The sequence below is a fragment of the Carassius carassius genome, chromosome 9 (genome assembly GCF_963082965.1).
Source record: "Carassius carassius chromosome 9, fCarCar2.1, whole genome shotgun sequence".
Lineage (NCBI taxonomy): Eukaryota > Metazoa > Chordata > Actinopteri > Cypriniformes > Cyprinidae > Carassius > Carassius carassius.
In genome coordinates, this window is record NC_081763.1 from 28,847,911 (window position 1) to 28,872,324 (window position 24,414).

At 36.1% G+C, this 24,414-nt stretch overlaps 1 protein-coding gene across 2 annotated transcripts in view; it reads right to left on the reverse strand.

Moving 5' to 3' along the window:
• LOC132149511 (glucagon receptor-like) overlaps positions 1–22,022 on the reverse strand; it is a 49,490-nt gene extending 27,468 nt beyond the window's left edge. For both annotated transcript variants that reach the window (XR_009435030.1, XM_059558826.1), the window contains exon 1: positions 21,816–22,022. The gene's annotated coding sequence lies outside the window, so the exon portion shown is untranslated. The remainder of the gene's footprint in view (positions 1–21,815) is intronic.
• Between the last annotated feature and the right edge of the window lie 2,392 nt (positions 22,023–24,414).

Here is a 24,414-nt window from a genome sequence, read left to right on the forward strand (position 1 = left end):
TTATGATAACTTGTATATGTCATTAAATCAGACATAAAAAAAAAAAAGTGTTTTGAAATTTCAACTCAATTGTTTGAGTTTTCAATCTTCCAATTTAGGTTCATAAGTTACTTCAATGAATCACAAATTCCAGGTGCATGAATGAACTTGCCATTTTAAATTGAGTGGAGGACAGCTCTTTGCGCATGTGCGCGCCTCGAGACGAATAGTCACATCCGGGACATTTGCTTGTGTGCGAGCGCCTGACCCATCTGAAATATTTTTCACAGACGCCATTTTCTTTGGTCGCGATGCAGCACATATGAGGATGGAAAACGGCGAATTAAAGTATTTATTCTTATTCATAAAATGTGTTTTGTAATATCATATCGTTTTATAAAGATATTTATTTGCTGTGTGCGCATAAACAAACATCCTGCCTTGATTGTTGGTCTCTGTGCATGACTGTGTGCTCATGAGACACTATTAGTTCAGTTCACTCTGAATTGCACACAAGTTGTGAAAAAAAATCAAGATGAATAAAAATATTACATAAAAAACTTATCATGGATATCCCCCAAAAATGTGTAATTTATTCACTGACTCCGGACTGGAGCTTCGGTTGTCATGACAGTCAAAATGACAGCTGACAGATGAATGTGATCACTTCCTGTTGCAATGAGCACAACAGATGTATTTACTTCAGAGAAAAAAGCACATAGATTGTATTTTATTTTGTGTTTTTATTAATCTTGATTGTTCACAACGCACATTCATGCACAGAGACCAGCAGTCAGGTAAATAAAGATGACATCATTTTTATTTTTTGGGGGCGCAATAACCCATAAATCAAATTGTTCACCTGAATTGTTATTTACTTCTACTCATGCCATTCCACAGATATGTAAACATGTATGTCATACAGGATTGGAACCACATGAAGATAAAAAAAAAAATTATGACAGAATTTTTGGGTAAATGTTTTGAGTGAACTATTATTGGATTGTAACTGATACTTGTCTCTTGACATTTCACTTGTTAATAATAGCTTTGATAAATGGATGTGAAATGATTCTGCCCCCCCCCCCATTTTTATAGGAGCACTTTTGTGATGCTGCAAGTGGGAGTGGATTTCTTGCTTAGCTGGAAACTGCAGAGAACCATGTCTTGTCATCCTAAAATAAAGAAATAGACTACTTCCTTCAAGGAGGTCCAAACGCCATTGGCACAGACTTTGTTCAGTGATCAGTAACATACATTCAGCCAGGGCCGTCCTTAGGGGGGTGCAACTGGTGTGGTCGCAACGGACTTCGCACTTGAGGGGTAAACGGACTGAATGCCCCACCCCGGGACGCTCCCTACTTTGCACCTTCGCATCAGCTAAGTATGACCTTGCATTCAGCTTTGATGGTAATGAATGAGATGCTGTGGTTTAAGCAGATAAATGTAAGCACTATAAACCTAATAAAATTCTAAATACATATTGACAAAATAAGAATTTGCACTGATTTGCTTTGACTTGCTTTTATACTGATTTACTTTGACTATATGTTTTAATTTTTTAAGAATATGTTGTTTAAATGTATTGAAAACACTGTAATTGTATTGGTATAATTGTAAACAGCATTGAATTGTGGATTATTTTATATATATGTATGTATGTATGTTTTTTTTTTTTTTTTTTTTTTACTTGAACATTGAACACCTGAACCTAAACACCACACAATGAACTCAATTTTAACACTCCTGAAATGTGTATATATATGACTCCCTCGGTGTCGGAGTTAAAATAACACTTTCAGAAGTGTGAAATATGTACATTACGCACAGAGTACATTTTAACACCATGCTGGATTTACAAATAAACTCTTTCAGTGTTAAAATGTACTCTCTGAGTAATGTACATATTTCACACTTTCGAAAGTGGTATTTTAACTCTAAAACTGAGGGAGTCATATATACATTTCAAGAGTGTTAAATTTGACTCAAATTGAGTTCAATGTACACTGGCGTTTTTTGCTGTGCCGGGTGCCTCATTTTTCCGTCAGACAAGACGAGTTGGGGTGAACAAGTTTCTTTGGCAATGAATGTTTGGGGCTTACCCTCCTTGTGAAGGGTGTCAATGATTGTCTTCTGGACAACTGTCAGATCAGCAGTCTTTCCCATGATTGTGCACAACCCTTCTATTTATCTTAGCCTCATTATGTGACCTGCACCGAACTGAAATTTGGTACCAAAAAAGTATTGATTGCAAGTTTGAGATGATTGAAGTGTATATGTATAACTTGTATTGGCTTAACATTGGCTTTAATAATAATAAAAAAAAGTTTTGTACTCAAATTTGTCTGTTTTTATAATAAAGTTAAAACAAGACATTCTTTTAGATCATCTTAACTTGATACCCTAATTCAAAGACATTACTTAATTGAAATTACTAAATTGAACCCACTAATGGGGATAAGTTAACAGAGTGCTCATTACTGAGTTGCATAGCTAAGTTGAAACAACAATAATTGTATAGTCATGTTGACTCACAGAAGGCAATTCACAGCTTAACAAGACTCAAAATAATGAGTTAAAACAATTCATTAATCCATTTAGTTTTTCATTGAAATTTTGAGGCAGCTGCTTAACTTATGATTTTAAGTAGAACCAGGTAGATATTTTTTACAGTGTACATTACAATGACATTACAATGACTGCATTGTAATTTTGGGGTGTATTATTGCTTTAGTTGCATTATCTCAGGTTATTGAGCAAGTAATGATTCACTCTACTCTCTGGTCACAACTGTAATCACATTACAAAAGATCTAACTATTTTAAGCATGCATACGTTTCCAACAGAGCTCTAAAGTCAGCAATACACTCAAGTGCTGACATTCCAGCCACAGGCCAAATTCATTCTGTAACATTCACTTAAAAAAAACTAAAAGATTAGCCATGAATAATTTTCCATTAGACTAGATACAACTTTATTGTTATAAAACATGCTACATTAATGGTTTTGAATTTTCTCTTTTTTATTCCTGTCATGCATAAGCTTAATTTTCAGCAGCCACTGCATCAATCTTCAGATTTTATGTTCCTTCAGAAATATTTCTAATATTTTAATTTACTGTTCAGTTATGATCAATAATTATTAATAATGGTTCTCATCATTATCAATGTTAAAATAGTTTTTACTACTTAATGTTTATAGAAGCCATAATACTTTTTAAATAGAATAGAAAGTTCAAAAGGAAAGCATTTATTTTAAATATAAATCTTTTGTAACATCATAAACATCTATACTGTCACTTTTGATCAATTTAATGTGCCCTTGAAAAAAAAACAACAACAAAAAAAACTTGTTCACCCCAACATTTTTTATGGTTTTAACAAAAATATGAAGCAGCACAACTGATTATAATAATACATGTTTTGGAGTACTGGAGTAATGGCTGCTAAAAAAAAAAAAAAAAAACAGGAATAAAATACATATTAAAATATATTCTAACAGAAAACAGTTATTTTAAATTATAATAATATATCACAATATTACTGTTTTTACTGTATTTTCAACTAAATGCAGCATTGGTGAGCTTAAGAGACGTCTTTCAAAAAAAAAAAAAAAGTGTATAAGGACAGAAAGAATCAAAAATGTGGATATTGGAAATAGGATGGCAGTACAGCTGAGAGGAATAAGCTATGATGTGCAAAAATCTTTGTTTCAAGGCCCACAAAAACGTTCCCCTTTGGTCTCCTTGGATTTAGTGACTTTAGTTCAGTCATGCCCTGGACAGAGTGCCAGAAAGGCCTCCAGAAGTCGATCTGGTAATGAAAACAGCCCAGATGGCTCTTGTGACCTTTTGAGCTCATCTCAGTCTGCCAGGGACTCTCGTTTCTTCACTAAACAGAAGGAGTTATACTTCACCTGCTGATTACTCATCACAAAAACATCAAATGACTGCTGGCTCTGGGATTGTTGAATATACAGAAGAAACGCACCTGTTTACACCTGCATCTCTGATCAACAAGAACTTCCGTCAGGTCACTCTGTCATCATGCATGTTGTGAAATTTACTGTGCTTTTAGTGACAGAAAATAAGAGAAGATGGGGTGATTCTTTTCCAGCGAGCCACAAAAAAGACCAAAATAACCTAGCACACAGAGGGCCATATTTAGGTTTTTCTGTATCCAGCAGAGAAATCTGCAAGGTTGGGGATCATAAGGTTGACCTCTATGAGGTTCCAGTTGTGCCAGAATTATGTTGACATGCTGTCTGTCTATGCTAGGTTTCGTCTCAACTTACTACTGTCATCTGTCCTTGTCGTTTGACTGTGTCGTCTTGCGTGTCAATGCTGCATGTGTCATGACTATGTGTTTTTTCATTCTGTCGTTACTATGAGTCATTTCCCTCTGTCGTTACTATGTGTCGTCTTCCATGTTGTTACTATGCGTCGTTTCCCTCTGTCGTTACTATGTGTCGTCTTCCATGTCTATGCTATGCGTCGTTTCATACATACATACATGACTCTCGAAATGCATGTTCTCTTCCCTATATAACTTAGTGTAACATTTGAATAAAACTGTTAAAATATAATATATCAGACACTGCTTACCTCTTTTTGCCATCAATCAACCATTATATACCACTTCGTCTGAACGGCGTGCGTGTGACGTCACATGGGGCGGGGAAACGCGATACTCCACCTGAGTCCGTTTCGTCTGATGCCTAATTGTATGATACCTGACACCTGTCGTCATTTTTCCTGAGACCTGAAGATTTTCAGTCCGATGCGTGATACGTTTTGTCCGATGACTGAAGCCTTTTAGTCTAAGGCATGACGCCTTTTCATTTAATGACTGAGGTCTGAGGATGTCCTAAAATGTATACCGTGTCATCTTCAATGTCGACACATAGTAACGACAGAGGGAAATGACGCATAGCAATGACACATAGCATAGACATGGAAGACGACACATGGTAATGACAGAGGGAAACAACGCATAGTAACGACAGAATGAAAAAACACAGTCATGACACATGTAGCATTGAAACGCAAGACGACACAGTCAAACGACAAGGACAGATGACAGGAGTAAGTTGAGACGACACATAGCATAGACAGACAGCATGTCAACATAATTTTGGCACAAATGGAACCTCATAGACCTCTAGAGAGAAGCTACCAAAACATATTGCACAAGCTTACGGTCTTAAAAGAGCAGATCGGCTGCAGTGTTAAAGGTGAACCAGGGGGCCGCTGAGATAGTGTGTACATTTCAAAGGTCTAGGGCTTGTGAGGATAAAGTGGAACTATGAATTAATCTTGACTCGTTTGCTCTTTTCCTCATAACAGCAGGAAAAATTTGATATGCTTTACATGAGGGAAACACTGCACAACTCCATGCAAGGTGTTATAGTTGTTAATTGGGAAAGTTTAGGTTTTAGACTTTCGGTGTAAATGTTGTGCTGTATCAGAGCCATGTTGTGGTGGTGTCTTGATTGCGAATGAAAGTGTTTTTGAACAAATCTTTTAAGGGAACGAATCATTCTTGTGCTAATTCATGCTTTTCATTTACTGACGTCTCTCTCTTTTGAAGCGCCTGACTGCTTTGGTGAATTAATAATGCAGAAGATTAATATGAGACCTGTTTAGAACTTGAATGTTTGCAGAATATTAATATAAAGAAAGAAATGAGCAGGATACTATGACAAAGTGTCTTTTTTTATTCAAACATAATTGTCTTCGATTAATTGGCCAACTATTCTATCCACATTTCCATTATCTTGCATAGAGTGCTGCAGGGATGATGTATTTTTGAAGTCCAAATCCCGGAAATGCATTTTAGCAAATCTGGTTCCATTGTCCTGGAGTCCATGGGTTTTTTGGAGGGGTTTATGGTTAAATGTTTGAAATAAACGGTGGTTTGCACAAGCTCAAAATATTTTCAGGTTTTATTCTAAAGCATAAAATACATCAGAAAAATCCCTGTGATTATTTGAAAGCTCTTACTTGGATTGAAAAAGAAAGGATGCTAACAGTGGCTAAATAGAACTAAGGGGGTTATCAGGGATATTAAATGTCATCACCAATAACTCATCTACTTGCTAATCCACTTTTACAGCCTCGTGCTTTTGTATAGGGAAAATGTGCACTTAACGTTTGGTCTACAGCCAACATAATCACTGCATAATTGCTGTACTTCTTCCACAAACTTTCAGGTCAAGGTAATAAATCTCCCAAATAAAGCTTTTCTCTTAAACTGATACATTTTCTGCGTTTTATACGTTTTACTTAATATGCACACAGGAATATTTTTGCTGCCGAAATGTGCTGATGATCTGAAAACTTCGAAAAAATCATGTGATCTCTAATGTGTTATTCTGCTCAGATTAATGTATAATAAAGCTGGTCTGTGATCCTTCACACTGTAATTTGCACTGTTTGTTGCAATTGAGCCTGTGATCAATGGATATATACTATTTTGTTTGCAATTGATGTTGGGTAAATAAATGCACTTGTATGCACTAATGCACTAAATGCAACCTCTGTCTGACAATACAAAGAAAAATCAGGAAACTATGAAAAAAACCTTGACATTCTCTTGATTTGTGCTTATGTGAAAGTGTGCATACAAAAAAAGTCAAATCACACCAATCATGATACATAATTGTGATTATAATTTTGAGCAAAGTAGTAATTTATATATTTTAAACCATTATTGTGCAGCACAAATGTAAACCTGTTAATATGTGTAATTTGCTGCAATATGCCAATTGCAAAAGAAAAAGTAAAGGTGAAAAATGATTGTTCAAACAGGTTGAACAAACAGGTGGTCCTGCCTCAAATTCACACTATTGGCTGAGTCTGAAGTTCAAGCAAACAAACACATTTTTTGATAGTGCCAGTCAGTGCTCATACTTTCAGAGAAATCAACCTTTGAATGTATGATTTACAGTCTACCAAAATGTAATATTTTAGCATTTTAACAATAAAAAAAAGACACATCAGTTTTAAATTTCACACAGAAACAACAATACAGAATGTGGTGAGATTATCACAGTACTAAAGTGCTATCAGATCATTCTAATCACTCCAGGAATGCACCAAGTAAGAGGCAATTTCAGGACACTGCATGCACAATGAGAGAAAAGAGTCACACATTTGCTGTCTAGCATTTACTGGGTAGAATATCAGGAAAAGATATATATATATATATATATTTATAAGACCAGGTTGTGACGCATCTGATATTCTCGAGCTGCTAATTGCTGACTTTTCTGCAATTTGCCCCAGGTGAGAGTTGATAACGTGATTATCTACATGCTGCAGGGGGTCAGTACACACCTGTTCAAAGCTGGCAGTGCACTGAGAAGAATGTTCTTTGATTTCTCAAGTGCCCTCAACACTTTCAGCCAGCATTACTGGCAAGGAAGCTAGAAGTAATGCAGGCTGTTGCCTCTTGTGTCACCAGGCTGTCACTGGCTGTCAAGTCCAGATACAGTTTTACTCGGATTATTTAAAAAAAAAAATGATATATTACATTTGAGATCTGAACTTGGGTCCCTGCATCTGGCAGAGGCTTTTCTCCCATAATAAGCAGCATCTGAAATTACATACTCTCTAGTTTGCTTGTGGTGAAATTTCATATTACACACATATCACATACATAATTGCATGTTTTGCAGCATTTTCAAAGTGAAATGTTCAGTGAGTGGGGCTAAAACACACATTATAATTGACTGTGGCCACATTTGTATTATGTTGCTTCAAGCATGTATTGTGGAAGTTCAGAATTCAAATGTCTGGGGAGTGTTGCTAAAACTGGGTTTGGTTTATAACCCCTACACCAATCCCAACCCTTAACCTACCCAATAGTGTCAACGGATGCGATATAAAAATGCATTCGTACAGTAGCTTCTGTACACACTGTAGCTTCACAGGATTTGTACTGGAGTGCTTCACCTTATAAGTGCAACGCTGTATCATGTTAGCTACTGACTGCATTAGAAAACCCATACATAAGCTGTAGTAAACGTGATGCTATTGTTAAAAAGTATTGTAATTATTATTGTTAAAATTGTTTTAAACATTGTTTAAAACAGTACAATAAATAAGTTGTATCTACACATTGTTACAATGAGAGGATTCGCGAGCTTGCAGAACTCAGCACTTGACTAAAACTTTGCGATTTGAGCAGTTAGTGAACATTTGATGCTCTCCAGAATACAAATACATACTGGACCGTTTGCCAAATGTTTCGCTAATATCAGATGGGGCCCCCTGATTCCTCTGGGCTCTAAGTGGCCCCTTACCTCATTTATTGAGTAAATCCGCCCCTGCTGAGCTGACAGCAGCCTGTGTTTGTGTCAGATGACACGTCATTTTTTTTTAAACAGTGCTTGTTTTAAACAAAATACCATAGTAATCCCTTGTTCCAGTGTCTGATGATACTGGTCTTCATCAAATGATGAACGAGTGACTTGCCCAGACTCTGACTGTGTTGAGAATGAACAAAGTCCCTTTAAGGAAAGTCAGTTCCCTGTGCAGCTATTTTCTATCTAGCCAGTAGAAAGCTTTTATGTTTGTGTATTATTTATGATAAAATGAAGCAAATTGGCCAAATTTTTTTATAAAATGATGCCAAGATGCAAAGCAATGTGCATTATTTTCATTATGCAAAACATAATATCTATGAAATTACATAAAAAAATTCATCTTAGGGTGAAATATAACCTGGGTATGTTTCAATAAGTTTTACCCATATGGAATTATAATTAATACATTAACTTCAGTAGTTAAAGAGTTAGTTCACCCAAAAATGAAAATTAGCCCATAAATTAGCCACCCTCAAGTCATCCTAGATGTATATGACTTTCTTCTTTCAGATGAATCCAGTCTGAGTTATTAAAAAAAATTGTCTTTGATCTTTCGAGCTGTTTCATGGCACTCAGCAGGTGTTGCAGAGCATCAGTTCAAGAGAAGTGAAATAAAGCGTCCATCCATAAAGAAAAATGTCTCACAAGCTCCGTATATATAAGAGGCTGCATTATCACAGAAAATATCTAAATTTTTCCAGTTTTATATGGTTTGTTTGTGTGGATCTCTCACTTTCACACCTGTGCAATAATATAATTGCGTTCTCTGTTTTTTGTTTCATTTTGTCTTCATTTTTAAGTGATTTTCTCCTTTCCTGTTGTCTGTCTTTCTCGTTCTAGGTTTCCCTGAATCACACTTCCTCTTTTTCAGAGACATGCTCCCATATACCCTCCCAGATGTTCTCACACCACATCAAGTAAACCACATCCAATTGCCTGGAGGCTCTTGAACATCCATTGTTATTTTGGGCAATGCAGAAGGTCTCATTTGTTCCCAAATGTTTTGGAGAGAAGCATAGTTTAGGGTGACTCTGTTCCATATCTCTCCAATGAAGTTTTTAGAAGCTGGCATGCAAGCGCCTCAGAACATAAATAATGGATTTATCAAGTCAAAAAGCCAGCCATGCAGATGTACATACGAAAAGCAATGTTATCTTCCTGGCTACCATATAATTTATTTCTCCTCAGCACAAACTAATGCTATAAGCAATTCAGAATGGAATTTTCCTTTAATAAAGGTAAAAGACTTAGGCAGAGCAACTTTTATCCTTCTTTAACTTAGTGGATCTCGATGGGTCTTTTCAAAAAGGGTCACAGAGAGAAAGGAAAAGCAATATTATGCTAAATGCAAATAATAAAATGCATCTACCAATATAAAAAGGCATAGGACACATCTACTTTGTGCAAGATTCGGCAGGCTACTGCAATCAGTTAATTCCTTTACAGTCAAAAATCTGGGTGTTATGTTGACAGCTACGCATGTATGACAGCTACGGAGCCCCGCACATGACTCGCAGGAAAAAATATAATGCTAAATCGTGTGCACGATTTACTAATTCGTTCCCCAATGTACTAAAATGTGCACACGATTACTATTGCGTTCCCTCGATTTACTATTGCATATCACTCGATTTATAAATTGTGCGCACGATTTACTAATTCGTTTCATCGATTTGCAAAATCATGCGCACGATTTAGCAAATCGAGCAAACGCAATAGTAAATCGAGGAAACGCAATAGTAATCGTGTGCACGTTTAGTAAATTGATGGAACGAATTAGTAAATCGTGCGCACAATTTATTTATTTTTTCTTGCATGTCATGTGCAGGGCTCCGTAGACAGCAACTTGTCTTTTGAAATCCATATTTCCCATGTTACAAAAACAGCATTCTTCCATCTTAGAAACATTGCCAAGCTACGAAACATGTTACCCGTTTCTGATGCAGAAAAGCTAGTTCATGCATTCATGACCTCTGGACTGGACTATTGTAATGCACTTCTAGGTGGTTGTCCTGCATCTTCAATAGACAAGCTACAGGTAGTCCAAAATGCAGCAGCTAGAGTCCTTACCAGGTCAAGAAAATATGATCATATTACCCCAATTTTACAGTCTCTGCACTGGCTACCTATTAAGTTCCGTATCAGTTACAAATTATCATTACTTACCTATAAGGCCCTAAATGGTTTAGCTCCTGCGTACCTAACTAGCCTTCTATCACGTTACAATCTATCACGCTCCCTAAGGCCAAAAAACGCCCATTTTGCCCAATTTCCCATTTGGCTCCCAAACTCTGGAATAGCCTTCCTGATAATGTTCGGAGTTCGGAGATTTACACAAGCTCCAGTCTGGATCCAGAACACCTGAGAAGAGATGATGCTGACCCCTCAGAGGACCTCAGATGATGCTAACCCTGAAACAACAAACAGAACTAACAAATATTGCTACAAGTGTGACTGCATCACATAATAATTGCTGTTAATAATGTTCATCTTCCGGTTGACTGCGACTTGTATAAATTTTTCTGAAAAATCCTGTCATATGCGCACAAACGGACAGTCACCACTTATAAGCTACTACTAAATATTATAGAAACTTAATTTTCTGTAAAGTTGCTTTGTATTGATTTGTATCATAAAAAGCGCTATACAAATAAACTTGAATTGCTAAAAAGAAAATTATTTTGTGTATTTGGTGTAATGCAATGCGTTTATGCAGTTTAAGGAACAAAAACACATTTTCCACAAAATGTACATGATTTACCCCATATACCCCACCTTTCTGAAAAATATTTTTTCAAAGCTCATTGTTCTGAAAAGCGAGGTATACCTTGATTGGCCAGCTTTCCGGTGCGTTGTGATTGGCTGAATACCTCAAGCGTGTGAGGGTGTGACAAACACAATAAAACCCATTACAAACGAGGCATTTGTTGCATCCAGTGGGGACATAATTACTGATTATAAATGACTTATACTGTCTTTTTATGCGTTGCGTACCGTGCTGAGTAAACATAAATCCACGTCTGCATTTGTGGTCTGAGAAAGCGCTACTCTACACTGCTCAAAACTTGCGCTTGAATCATCAGTGGCAAATTCTTTAAATATGAAAAATCACTAAAAGACCGAGTCAGAAGCACCAAACTGTTCTGCAAAGTTGGAACTGCCCCACTTTATAGAAATAACTTGACACCTTTTAAAACATTTATGGATTCAGTGTGCGTTTCTATGGCACGTTTTAAACTCTTAAGATGAACCAAGCAGGGGCCAGAAGACGTCTCTTCACATAAAGAGTGTGTTAGTGTCCAGTAGGTCAAGGTTCAGCCGTCAGCACATAGGCCACAGATCGAGGTCAGCTCTTCCTGTTTGTTTGCACAAAACCAGGCCACACTAAACACACGGACATCAGGAGCCCACTCTGATGACGCAAGTCACTGTGATGTTTTTCTACCTCTTGCAGAGTGCCACTCATAGTCCAATTCAACTGAACAAATGCCACTCGCAGTGACAGAAACACTTCAGTTTGTGCAAGAGCCCCGGTGCATTGATGGGTTCTCACAACCGAATGCACAGGTAATTAATTTGAGCCACAGATGAGATGATTCTTATTCATAAAGGTGTGAATGAATACTGAGTTCAATTATTCCATAAACAAATAACAATTGCATACAATTTATCAAGAATTTGGACATTTCAGAAAAAGTGCCATAGCATAGTCTATCAGAGTACATGAACTCACTACAACAGCACGGCTCCAACACTTTCAGTTAATTCGGATGAATGTTTTAAACATTTGAAATTTTAAAAGGAAATGAAATAGAGTCATGTTTAATGTAATGTTTTACCCAAAAATTAAATAATGAAAATTTTTCCCCCCCAATAAAGAAAATTGTGTCATCATTTACTCACCCTCATGTCATTCCAAACCTGTACGAGTTTCTTTCTTCCGTGGAACAAAAAAGAAGATATTTTGAAAAATGTTAGTAACCAAACAGTGTTGGGTCCATTTGACTTGTGTTGACTTGCATTATATTTTTTGACCATACTATGTAATTCAATTGGACCTGAAATGGTTTTGGTTATACATGCACAGTCGTTGCCAAAAATTTTGAGAATTACATAAATATTGGAAATTGTAAAAGTTGCTGCTTAAGTTTTTATAGAAGCAATTTGCATATACTCCAGAATGTTATGAAGAGTGATCAGATTAATTGCAGAGTCTTTCTTTGCCATGAAAATTAACTTAATCCCAAAAAAACCTTTCCACTGCATTTCATTGCTGTCATTAAAGGACCTGCTGAGATCATTTCAGTAATCGTCTTGTTAACTTGTGAGAATGTTGACGAGCACAAGGCTGGAGATCATTATGTCAGGCTGATTGGGTTAGAATGGCAGACTTGACATGTTAAAAGGAGGGTGATGCTTGAAATCATTGTTCTTCCATTGTTAACCATGGTGACCTGCAAAGAAACGTGTGCAGCCATCATTGCGTTGCATAAAAATGGCTTCACAGGCAAGGATATTGTGGCTACTAAGATTGCACCTAAATCAACAATTTATAGGATCATCAAGAACTTCAAGGAAAGAGGTTCAATTCTTGTAAAGAAGGCTTCAGGGCGTCCAAGAAAGTCCAGCAAGTGCCAGGATCGTCTCCTAAAGAGGATTCAGCTGCGGGATCGGAGTGCCACCAGTGCAGAGCTTGCTCAGGAATGGCAGCAGGCAGGTGTGAGCGCATCTGCACGCACAGTGAGGCCAAGACTTTTGGAAGATGGCCTGGTGTCAAGAAGGGCAGCAAAGAAGCCACTTCTCTCCAAAAAAAAACATCAGGGACAGATTGATCTTCTGCAGAAAGTATAGTGAATGCACTGCTGAGGACTGGGGCAAAGTCATATTCTCCGATGAAGCCCCTTTCCGATTGTTTGGGCATCTGGAAAAAGGCTTGTCCGGAGAAGAAAAGGTGAACGCTACCATCAGTCCTGTGTCATGCCAACAGTAAAGCATCCTGACACCATTCATGTGTGGGGTTGCTTCTCATCCAAGGGAGTGGGCTCACTAACAATTCTGCCCAAAAACACAGCCATGAATAAAGAATGGTACCAAAAAACCTTCCAACAGCAACTTCTTCCAACAATCCAACAACAGTTTGGTGAAGAACAATGCATTTTCCAGCACGATGGAGCACCGTGCCATAAGGCAAAAGTGATAACTAAGTGGCTCGGGGACCAGAATGTTGAAATTTTGGGTCCATGGCCTGGAAACTCCCCAGATCTTAATCCCATTGAGAACTTGTGGTCAATCCTCAAGAGGCGGGTGGACAAACAAAAACCCACTAATTCTGACAAACTCCAAGAAGTGATTATGAAAGAATGGGTTGCTATTAGTCAGGATTTGGCCCAGAAGTTGATTGAGAGCATGCCCAGTCGAATTGTAGAGGTCCTGAAAAAGAAGGGCCAACACTGCAAATACTGACTCTTTGCATAAATGTCATGTAATTGTCGATAAAAGCCTTTGAAACGTATGAAGTGCTTGTAATTATATTTCAGTACATCACAGAAACAACTGAAACAAAGATCTAAAAGCAGTTTAGCAGCAAACTTTTTGAAACTTTTTGATTTATGTAATTCTCAAAACTTTTGGCCACGACTGTACATACAGTATAAGTGATGGAACGATATGAGAGAGAGTAAATGATGATTTTATGATATTCAATACAAAAGCAGGACTGTGAGTGTCTCTCACATCTCTGATGCACTGTGAGGGTTTGTTTTGTTATAATGACTGGAAAGTTTCTCTCTGTGATTACATCAGAAGCTCTCCTCGGTTATAACAGTAGGCATGCATTTACAGATACAACAGCAATCTCTTTACAAATGAAATGTGTTGGAAAAATGTCAGCGGTAATGATGACAGATAACATGTGTGCTGAGGACAGATGAGAGAGAAACATTCTCCAGCACACCACTTCTGTCCTACTGTAGAGTCTACTAAATGTGTTGCTGTACGACTGTGTCATTTTCTCTTTGAGCTTTCTGGACATGGAGAATATAAGCCATTATATCCAGAGAATGTGTTCAATCATGCCCATTTGTGTTAGCATAAAAAGGATCCTTAAACTGGTTTAGCTTCATGATAAACACAATTAATGTTTTTCCCGGTGATAAGTATATCAATGTCAGCCATATTACATTCCTATTTCAGTAAAAGGGAAAAGTACAAAGCATTTAAATAATTGTCCATTGTTCTAACGATACAGTCTCTTGACTAAAATCAAAGCAGTCCACTGAACAAATAACAGTATTGAGCAAAGGGTCATCTTTTGTACCATATAATGTCTCAAATATCTTTGTGATTAAAGTTTAATTGTTTAAGTTTTTTTTTTTTCAATTGTGAATTTGATGAGTTTTATTTATTCATTTATTTTAGTTCAACTATGTACATAAACTTGCTATTTTAGTATTACATCTGAATTTGATGAATATTGATCTAAATGGTATGCAGAAAGTTGGTTAAATAATGCATTAGATAAGGTTAATAAATTGAATAGAAATTACCTTTTGAAAATCACTTTTGTTCAACTCACTGAAGAAGGCCTTGAGCTGAAACATTTGTTTTGTCCTGCTGATGATTAATGTAAAATAAAATGCTAAAAGATAAGGTGCAGATCATGGTTTCATGAACAATAAATTATTGTTTAAAATTATTATTATTATTACAGCAAATTGACTAAATCTCCAATCTATCAATGATACAAAAACGCTCAATTGTTGACATTAATTACATTGAGTAATGAGCTCTAATCCATCTGCATACTTTTTATTTTAATAAATCAAAATTGCAGTGGTATGTCAATGGATGTATATCAACAGGGTGAACCGAATTTGCTCATTGTTTACTAATTTTTCTGCAGTGTATAGCAAGCTTGCAGTTGCTTCCTGTCACTGATAACAGCAAATGACAACCATGAATGGTAGCTACTTGTGATTTATTTTGGTACCAGGACATTTTCTGTCTTTCTGTCTTTTTTTATATAATTATTACAATGACACAGTTAAATTTACCTTAAGGACTCCGTTAACATGCAACTAATTTTCACAGAGATGAGAGGCTGCTGCATGAAAGAGATGAGGATAATCTATTGAAATTGATGCAAATGATGATTAGTGATATTTGGGCAAACATCTGGAGCTGTGTTGCCACCTTAGGGGCTTTTCTTTACTTGAAGTTGTAGGAAATTAGATTGAGAGATCTGGATCAGACTCAAACCTTTATGCACAGCTCTGATGAAAGCAATTGTGAGTTTACTTTAATGCCCTTTACTGTATAAACCAGAGATGCAGTATTTCTTTCTAGCCATGAAAAATATTTGGATAATTTACAATACATCGTTGTTTTATGATAATATGATTTTAGCTGCTTTGCACTTTTGTGATAAACACACCATCACATACAGAATGAGTCAGTCTCCATCTCTATGTGAAACGGTCACAAAAATATAAATATATTTTCAGATTTATCCATCCATTAATACCTTTTTAATCTGCACATCTACCGAGGTTGAATATCTGTATAAGACAACATACAAACATAGACAAGTGGAGCAATATATGAATAATATTATTATTATTATTACTACATTAAACATCCAGTTCCACATAACCTTATAACATATTATTTTTAGCTGTAAGTGTGTGTCACTGCATATTCAGTTTCCATTTGGACAGACAAATGACTTGTAGCTGGACACTTGTTGTGTCATGCCTGGTTAAGACTGATTTAGCTACAGATGACAGAGGCAGATTGTGCTAACGTCATGAGTGTCTGTCTCTCCACAGGAAAAATGACAGCGGTAATGTGATTTCACAGTGAGATAAAGAGCATGTGTGTTTGAGAACGTTGTACTTGGACAGATTTAATAAACTCAGAGCTGATTCGTTTAACACACCACGAGAAGGAAAGCGGGAATGATTGGCAATAAAATTTGAGCTGGTTAAAAACAGAGAAGTCAATGCTAATCCAGTAAGTGAAGGCTTATTGTTTCCTACGGCTATCAGGCACTGTTTGTACTTGTTGAACACCTGTAAGTGCACATACAGTACACATGAGTGCTGGGATACATGAGCCTCCAATTATCCTAGGGTTTGTGTATTGCAGCACGTGTGATCACTCACCGTGCAATGAATCTCTTGGTGAACTCTTGGACCCCTTCGTAACCCCACCTCATTGAACAGGTGTTTCTAACAACCTCACACAAAGTCATGTTACAACTAATTCCAACTGAGTGACTGAACGGGTTTTACAACTTTCGGTCAACCCTGGTTAGTATCACTGCCTCAAGTCCACAAATTCACTGCAAGCAAAAATGGTAAGCACTTTTTTGAAGCAGCAAGCTCTAAATTGACTGGCTGGCTGGCTTTACGCAACTGTAATGAGCGCTTTTTCTAAATTATGCTTGTGAAACCATCAGCACTATACAAAGGTACAAACAGAAGTTTACTCACATTCCAGCCTTTTTGTATTTTCTGCCTTTTTTAACGTGACACTGCTATTTTAATTTTTTTTTTTGTCAAATATCAGTCAAAGGACTGAGTCTTGATCGGTTCTTGGCCAGAATATGCTGCAATGAGGACTTGACCAGTCAAAAAATCATGATTACTGGGGCAGATTATTAAATCAGTAGATTTATCAAAAACTATTATATAATTTCTTGCACAATACCATGTTATGACCTCATAATTATTATAATGTTTTTTTTTTATAATAGTACATTATTTGTAAACTAATACATTATAATGATGTTGGCATCACATAAACGACCATATGCACTGATTTTGTGACATAGTAAACTTGCTCAGTAGATCACCTGGTACAGCACTGCACTTGCAATACAGAGCACTCAGGTACTTGTCCATAAAAACATGAGTCATAAAAAAAAAAGAGCAAGCTAAAATTCCAAGGTTACTTCAGCAAATTACTTTTTTATCTCACCTTTAGTATCATCACCACATTTCATTTCCGAAATACTGCAATATGCACAACAGCTAACATAAAACATCGCCAGATTCCCATTCATCAGTTTTGGACAACTGAACCTGCACTCGGCTTTTAAAGTATCGTAAAATGTGCAAGCACCATTATATCATCTTGGAGAAATCTCGTCACATGTACATTTTTAATTAATCTGCCAGACCAGAGGCTAACCAGCCACACGATGAGCGACAGCATTGGTAGAGGATTGATTTCAATGCTGTCAAATGACCTCATGTTTCATTCACCGGTGAGAAAACTTTACAGTACAAGTGCATGCATAATATTACAATAATAATGGCTTCTGTTCTCGCTCGGTCTGTAATAGAGTAATGGAACACGCTGATGATGTATGATGTCTGCATGGAGATAAAAGCATAATTTGACGGGCAGGTAGGACAGCCTATTGTAGTCCTTGGACCAAGAGATATGATTGGACGAGCATTTTTTGGTCCTACACCTTCCACGGACAATATAAATACATACATTTAGTAACTTATTGCTTGCTGTCAGGATGTGAAGAGCTTTCAACCAGCATAACAAAAAATGTTTTTGAACCAAATCACCTTCCCTGCCTTTAAGTACTGAGTCATGTCTGTTATGTGTCACAGTGTCTTATTTTTATTATCTTTTTTTAGAAAAAAAAGGGAAACAATGTTTCAATTGTTTTGTGTGTCTGTATGTGTCATATCTGACTCATATTCACATATCCATTTGGTCCAACTAAGAAAAAAAAAAGATATATATTTTTACAAACAAATCCAAACTAGAATATGAACTGAAATCTTATTGAAATTGGAGTGGAGAATGAGTTTCAGGCTAAAGGTCCGATCAGAAAAGAAGTAGATGATTAGTCACTTCAGCACCATGGAAAGATGTTGTGATGGACTTTTCTGTTCTCTTTCCACACTGACACTCGTTTCTTGGTATTGTCCTGATGTGTTATACAGCATAAAACAGACACTGACTACACTGTCTGAACAAACTGATACGATTTTATTTTGTACAGTCTTTCCAAAAGATCAGATTTGAGAAACAAAACAATTGGATGCAATATTAACAAACCATAGTGAATGCAACTATGACATTTTCCTTTGCCTCAAATGCTCTTTCTGTTTGACATACTGAAAAAATGAGCAGTGTCTGGACAGAATACCTGGTACAGAGAATACAGTCTTTCCCTCGTACCCTTTGCTCTGTCGCCTGATTTGGTCCCAGCATCTGAATTGAAATAGACGTAAATTACTGAAAATTATTCAAGTATAGCATGCCTTGAGGTTTATACTGTGAAAGAACTTTTCTCTAGTACTTAGTTGCTCATTATGAAATACTATCTTGCCCTGTAATATGTGATACTGTAGCCAACGGAAGAACCTGTACATGTTTGAATGCATCAGATGGTTGATGGCCACTTATGATCCCCTCAAGCATTAAGATTTATGGATGTATGAATGAATGCATTTACGTTTGTAGTACAAACATGGTAAACGTGTTCAATCTTCATAGATAATTCATAGAGGTTTTTTAGGTACCTGGATAAAGCAGATGTTATGTCCAGATACACATCTCTGACGTAGAAGCAACCAGTGTTGGCAGCTTGGCTGGTTATGTGCTCAATTAAGCTGATTTAGATTTAAAAAAACGTCTATAACACCTGGAGAGAGCCATCTCAATGGCAGTTGCATGGTTGGTGCATGAAGCCCGGGGAGAGCTCAAACTGGATGCTGCCATCTTTCCTTTGTGAGGCTTTAGTTCCAGAAAGCTTTTTGAGTCATAAATGCAGTCGAGTCCTAGTTTATAATCAATTGTGGCAGACGTTTATTAATATCTTTTCTTATTAATTTTATGTTGTTACTTTTATATATATATTACACATGGCATGAATTCATCTGTATTTCCAAAATATCCAAGTCCGAGTCTTTCCAAGTCCTTGTTCATTCACAATTGCAGTCCGAGTCCAAGTACTGCAACTCATAAATGTCATGTTTTTGAAAATATGTAAAAAAAAAAAATTCGATTGCATTTTGGACCCAAATGCAATACTTGTAGGACAAAGTGCAAGTATTGCACACAAAACACATAAGTCTAAATGGATGTGTAAAAATAAAATAAAATAAAGAATAATAAAAAAAAAGTTACAAAAGCACCAACAGAACATTTTAAGTGGAGCTCTGTGGTCCAGCCAGTTTTTGATGAGGCTTCCAAAGCTGCACCAGCAACAGACACTGAGCGGCAGTGCTGGAGTAGGTGCACAGAAAACAAAGGTTTTGAATTGTCATTTTTTAAACTGTCCTTAAGTCCATTTCATATTGTTAATAACATTCCAAAAACAATTATTAATATTTAAGGGTGGAAATCTGAAGGCAGTTGGAGTCAATGCTGAGTCTGTGCACAAAGCTTGATTTTTTTTTCTCAATTTATTTTTCAGTTCCTTTGGAAGTAAAGAATAAATGAATATAAATGAAAAATTTTTACTTAAATGTGATTTATTCAAGTGTCTTGTTAACAGGCCTGTCTTATATCACCTCAGATGTGATTACCTGCCGCTCAAACAATATTGTATTGTAGTCTAAATATAGTATTGTAGTCTAAATAAATAGTGGTGCATCATTTATTTTGTTACCATCAAAGATATATGGAGAGTTAAACTAATGTTTTTACAAAGTTCATGTATAATATATATATATATATATATATATATATATATATATATATATATACACATATACATATACAGTACAGACCAAAAGTTTGGACACACCTTCTCATTCAAAGAGTTTTCTTTATTTTCATGACTATGAAAATTGTAGAGTCACACTGAAGGCATCAAGTGCTATTTGACCAAGAAGGAGAGTGATGGGGTGCTGCGCCAGATGACCTGGCCTCCACAGTCACCGGACCTGAACCCAATCGAGATGGTTTAGGGGTGAGCTGGACCGCAGACAGAAGGCAAAAGGGCCAACAAGTGCTAAGCATCTCTCGGGGAACTCCTTCACGACTGTTGGAAGACCATTTCAGGTGACTACCTCTTGAAGCTCATCAAGAGAATGCCAAGAGTGTGCAAAGCAGTAATCAAAGCAAAAGGTGGCTACTTTGAAGAACCTAGAATATGACATATTTTCAGTTTTTTCACACTTTTTTGTTATGTATATAATTCCATATATAATTCCACATGTGTTAATTCATAGTTTTGATGCCTTCATTGTGAATCTACAATTTTCATAGTCATGAAAATAAAGAAAACTCTTTGAATGAGAAGGTGTGCCCAAACTTTTGGTCTGTACTGTACTGTGTATATATATATATATATATGTGTGTGTGTGTGTGTGTGTGTGTGTGTGTGTGTGTGTGTGTGTTTGTGTGTGTTAGAATAATAATAAATGCAGTTGGTTTAAGTCAGTGTCATCAAAATAGCAAGTGACTGAAGAAACCAGACACCAACAAAACAACCAACTATAAACACAACTGTGAAAACTTCTGTGATGATCGAGTGACAACCTACCTTTTCCAAACAGCAAGAAGAACGGTAACAATTAGCAAGAATATGCGAGTAATTTATCAGCTAAAACATATCGATACATTTTAACTAAAAGCGATCTCACCTTTTCCCTCTAAAATCTAGGAACAGGCCAGCGAGAAACTTTCTACATCCTTATTGCAATTTCACAATGTTATTAAAATACGATGAAATGGTCATCTGACTCAATTTGTGGATACAAAATATGTAAACAACTTGCTTGTCAGTGAGTCCTGTCAGTTATCGCGCCACGCGCGCGCAGAGAGAGAGAGAGAGAGAGAGAGAGAGAGAGAGAGAGAGAGCGAGAGAGAGAGAGAGAGAGAGAGAGAGAGAGAGAGCAGACGGTTTGTGGCACGAGTACTGAAAGGATCAGTTGAAAAAACTGTTGAAAACACAAGGTATAGCATTTATAGCCTACTATAAACAAATATAAATAAAATGTAATTACTTTCATTTGCCAATTTTGCTAACCCACTATTCGTCTTCGTAAGCGTAGGCTATAAGACACATACAGAAATAAGATTTCAGGAAATATTTGATAGCTTTTTCTGTAGGCTAGTATATGTTTACATGGAGTGATGTTTTTGCCCTCACAAACTCCTGCACTGATAAGATTGAGGTTAAGCAATCACACAACCTGTTTTTAAGAGTTCTCTTTCGCAAGACTGAGTAACATGCACAAACAAAACATTTACTTTAGGTGTTACTTATTTTCTCCACCAAAATAAACTGTTTCATTTTAAAATAAAAATCCGTAAGGATAATCTATTATGATCCTCAGAATAACTAGGCTACTCAACTTTCATTTTTGCTCTTAAACACCAAAAAGAGAAACAATATTGTGTAGTACCCCAAAACAATAAAAATAAATAAAAATGAATAAAAACTTGTCGCGAAGGTCACAGTGTTGAGAAACAAATCAAAAGTGATTTACCTTTAGCTCGTCTAATTCCACGAAAGTCCCCAATCTGCGATCCACAAGCGGGCATCTTCAGAGGAACAGAACCGAAGCCTGCGCAGGATTTAACACGTAATCCTATCCTGAATGGATTGAGGCGAGATGAATCTTTCGGAGAATATCAATCTGCTGTGACTGGTCTGTGGTAAGTGACACGCGTGAGCTCCAGATCACGAACACACTGAAGAGATCAAAGTGAAGCAGCGGAGCGCGTGTCTGCATCATCAGCCTGACGTCAACACTCAGCTAGTAACCACTGCTGACTGCTTTATACAATTAACTAAATTAACGCGTTAATCACGGTCAATAGAGTGAGACCGACACCGTTTCATGTAAAACTAACCTTCAATTTACTGAATGTGACGTTTATTTATGTTACTTCAGCTACTAATAGGCCTACGTTTAATTTAAGATAGAGAAGATTGGGGTTATGTCACGCATCATTGTTTTACTTTCTGATTATTTAACTTATCTAGGCTACTTAACAAGAAAATGTACAGTTAACTAATATCCATCTATCTATCTATAGGCACAGATATTGATTAAAGCTTGAACTATTCTTATAGTTCCCTCAAGTAGTGTTTGTAATAGTTTGCATCCATTCCTTCAGACTGGGTAGAACAAATATTTTAAATAAATTATTCTTGTTCACATCCATGCACTGACTAATAATTCCCTTCTCAAGATTGTAAAAACAGGCTGTAAAAAGCACAAGACAAGACCCAAACATAATTGTTCTCTAAATTAGGCAAAGTCAAGAAAATAGAAATGGCTTCTATGCCCATGAAAAAGGATGATGCCATCAGGGCATGTGGAGAAATGTATGCCCATAAAGAACAACAGTAAGGCCTCAGTTACACACGCTGCTATCATTAAAAGACTCAGCCTTCATGTTCAGCTGACAAAAAAAAGATGCAAATGCAAGATGTAACTTGTCTTGAAGGTATATATATATATATATATATATATATATATATATATATATATATATATATATAAATTAGAAGAATAACAAAATGCAGTTGATTTAAGCAGCGTCATCAAAATAACAAGTGACTGAAGAAACCAAGAACACATCAGACACCAACAAAACACAACCAACTATAAACACAACTGTGAAAACTTCTGTGATGATCGAGTGACAACCTACCTTTTGCAAACAGCTAAAATATAGGTAACAATGAGCAAGAATATGTGAGTAAATGATCAGCTAAAACATATCGATACATTTGAACTACAAGTGATCTCTCACTTTTTCCTGCTACAATCTAGGAACAGGCCAGAGAGAAATCTATCTATATATCTATCTATCTATCTATCTATCTATCTATCTATCTATCATATTAGACTAACTCTGAGGATCTATCTATCTATCTATCTATCATATTAGACTAACTCTGAGGATATATATATATATATATTATATAAAGCAAAAGTAATTCGACTTTTGACTCAAATTTTATAATTACTGAGATATAGTCCTGGTTGTGGCACACTTAGACATTTAGGCAGCTTTAAAGAAACTGACTTGAAAAAAAATGATAATGTGAATGACTTCTAGTGTACAAAAACACTCTCAGTTATAAAGAAAATGCAGCCAATGATGTAACTCGTTCGCCATATAAACAATGTGACAGCACATGTATTGTTTGTGTATTATGTAAACATCATGTTTCTCATCTTAGAGATTAGGATGTGGAAACATGCGCCATCACAAAATCATCATGTGACCATGATTGAGATCCACTATTCTGTGCTACGCCTGTGGAAATCTGCTCCCCTCTGCTGTGTGAATGTTATTTTATATTTATATTATCTTTGTGAAAATTTGCTGGGAGCTCCATCATTACACTAAACACCTCACACAGAGCAATTGCAATGCACAATGAAGTATCAATGAAATGGTGAAAGCCAATTAGAATTATTGTTTCTTCAAAGGTTGTTCAAGTAGCACAAAAGAAAACTGAAGCTAAATACAGTGTTGAGTGTGCTCTTTCTGCACAAAAGCTAAACAACAGGAGCCCTACATTTCATTTAAAAATATACAATGGTATTGGAATAATAAAACGTCCCCTTGGAATAATAGGGTTCTATCTGCACTCTGAGTAGTTTTGAGATATTGAGCTTCAAATTATTTGACTGTGTAGATAAAACCTTATTGTTTTTTGTTTTGTTTTTTTAAATAAAATGTCCCATAATTTACACAATATTAAAAAGTCTATTACATAATGTAAATATGTTGTCACAGAATGAAAATAATTAAATCTTGACAAAAATGTCAGATAGAACCTTGTAATTCCAAGAGAACTAATATATATATATATATATATAAATACTTTTATTTAGTGAAAACAAAAAATTTGATCAAAAGTGACAGTAACAGCATTTCTAAAAATATTTAAATTTCAAAATTCCATTTATATGAACTGAACTTTATATGGTTATTTTAGTTATAACAGAAACTAAAACTAAAATAATTTAAAAAATGTTAATTTACTGAGACTGATTCAAGCTGATAGAAGAGCAACTTTGACTGAAATAACCACTCGTTACAACCGAGGTATGCAGCAAAGCA